Raw genomic sequence first — 2500 nt, 5'->3', positions numbered from 1 at the left:
TGGAGTGTGAAGGATGAAGAATTGAAGACATTAAGTTTCAGTGGTGATGGATTAGTTAGTGGGCAATGATTACCTGTACGATGCATTAGTTAGCAAGTCATTAACATATTTGTACAACCAATTGATTGCACACACACAAATTTATCTCCAAAGTGACATGTAAACGATTTAGTGGATTTTTGACATGACATGGACTACCACGTGGCAGCCACATCAGCAAGGTAACACGTGGCACTTGAAAAAATCAATTTAGTATTCTTCTGCCTTTTATTTTTCTACCTTATTCCAGTTAATTAAATTACTTTAATATTTTTAATTCACCAATTTATTTTTATTTTTATTTATATTTCTGTCTAGGCGCAAGACTGGGCGGCCAGCAAGGAGTCGAGACAGGGAGTTAATTTTAAAATTGATTTTTAAAAAATGATTTATTTATTTATTTCCACCTATGCGGAAGACTGGGCGGCCAACGAGGAGTCGAGACAGCCAGGAGTCGGGACTTGGGCAAGGGAGCGGGACAAGAGGTCGGGACTCGCGGCGGGACAAGGAAGAGGAGGAGGAAGTCCGGGACTCGCGACGGGACTGGGACTCGCGCCGGGACTAGGGAGTCGCGGCGGGACAAGGAAGAGGAGGAGGAAGTCCGGGACTCGCGACGGGACTGGGACTCGCGCCGGGACTAGGGAGTCGCGGCGGGACAAGGAAGAGGAGGAGGAAGTCCGGGACTCGCGACGGGACTGGGACTCGCGCCGGGACTAGGGAGTCGCGGCGGGACAAGGAAGAGGAGGAGGAAGTCCGGGACTCGCGACGGGACTGGGACTCGCGCCGGGACTAGGGAGTCGCGGCGGGACAAGGAAGAGGAGGAGGAAGTCCGGGACTCGCGCCGGGACTAGGGAGTCGCGGCGGGACAAGGAAGAGGAGGAGGAAGTCCGGGACTCGCGCCGGGACTAGGGAGTCGCGGCGGGACAAGGAAGAGGAGGAGGAAGTCCGGGACTCGCCACGGGACTAGGGAGTCGCGGCGGGACAAGGAAGAGAAGGAGGAAGTCCGGGACTCGCGACGGGACTGGGACTCGCGGCGGGACAAGGAAGAGAAGGAGGAGGTCCGGGACTCGCGCCGGGACTAGGAAGAGGGGGAGGAGGTCCGGGACTCGCGACGGGACTAGGAAGTGGGGGAGGAGGTCCGGGACTCGCGCCGGGACTAGGGAAGAGGAGGAGGAGGAGGAAGGCCGGGACTGGGACTCGCGGCGGGAGTAGGTAGTGGGGAGGAGGTCCGGGACTCGCAGCGGGACAAGGAGGAAGTCGGGGAGGAGGGCCGGGACCAGGAGTCGCGGCGGGGATAGCAGGCAGGACAGGGAGGGTGGGTGGTCTTCCACAAAAAAAAGTGTGTCTCGGAACTTCCTTAGTGCAGTAGGACGGGGGCCTGCCGAATCCCACAGAGAGTACTATGTGGGGAAGGGTTCCTCTGAAGCGTCTCGGGAAAAGTCGTGAGGGGGTGACGGTTGCTCGGTGCCTACGGGTCCCGACTGCTCGCTGCCTTCTTTGAGCCCAGTACCGACGTTCGCAGGGGGATACCTGGATACTACTGGGGTTACCTGGATACTTCTGGCGTGTTACCTTGGATCAGTGAGGAGTGGGGGTTAGTTTCCCGGCGACGCGACCCTCTGAGGAGGTCCCGCGGAGGGTCGCCGAGTATTATATGGTGAGCTGGCTGTCAAGGATTGTGAGTCCCGCTGCCAAAATTTTTTTTGGTGCGCGGGCGACTGGAAAAAGAGGGTTGGTCTTGTGCCGATACGCGTAACGTCGCAGCGAGTCCCAAGAGCTAGTAACCATTTTTGGCGGGGGGCGATGGCCTCGGTATTGTCAAGCCATTCTCTCATTCATTTGGGAGGGTGGGGAGAAGTGTTTGCCGAGGCCGTTCAAGCTCCGCCTGGTCGACCACCACTGTGACCGCCACCGCGCTCGATCTCTATTGCAAGCTCAGGTGAAATTCCTGATAAACTTGGAGGGGTGTGGGACGCGTTCGCAGTGTGGGCCGAGGAGTCATAACATCCCAGGTCGGAATGTGAAAATGGAACTTCGAAACCGGTGAGAGTTCTCTCGTCGGCTAGGGGTTTCACAAAAGTAACATTTCTATAAATTTCTATCCGACCCCTCCATTAATTTGGAGGGGCGATGGGCCCCAGGATTGGACATACTTCTTGCTGATTTGTCTTTTGAGGAAAATCCTTCGCGGTGATGGTTACTTTTTCATTTTTTAATGTGTGTATCGGCCTCGTCGGTTTCTCTCTTTCCTGGTCACATTCCCGAAAAAGGCCGCAGCACCTATGATTCTCTTCCGGGGGTCTAACTCTCCCTCTCTCTCTATCCTTCTCTTTGTCTGGCTCTCTCTGGCTTCACTTTTTGTGGTGTGTGCCTCTGGGGGTCTGGTTGGAATTTGCCGTTGGCTTTTTGCCCTCTCTTTTTGCCTTTTATCCATCGCAAAGAAGGGTGTGTGTGTTCTCAC

This window comes from Physcomitrium patens, chromosome 26 (assembly GCF_059467195.1).
Source record: "Physcomitrium patens ecotype Gransden chromosome 26, ASM5946719v1, whole genome shotgun sequence".
Taxonomy (NCBI): domain Eukaryota; kingdom Viridiplantae; phylum Streptophyta; class Bryopsida; order Funariales; family Funariaceae; genus Physcomitrium; species Physcomitrium patens.
This window is presented reverse-complemented; position numbering follows the sequence as displayed.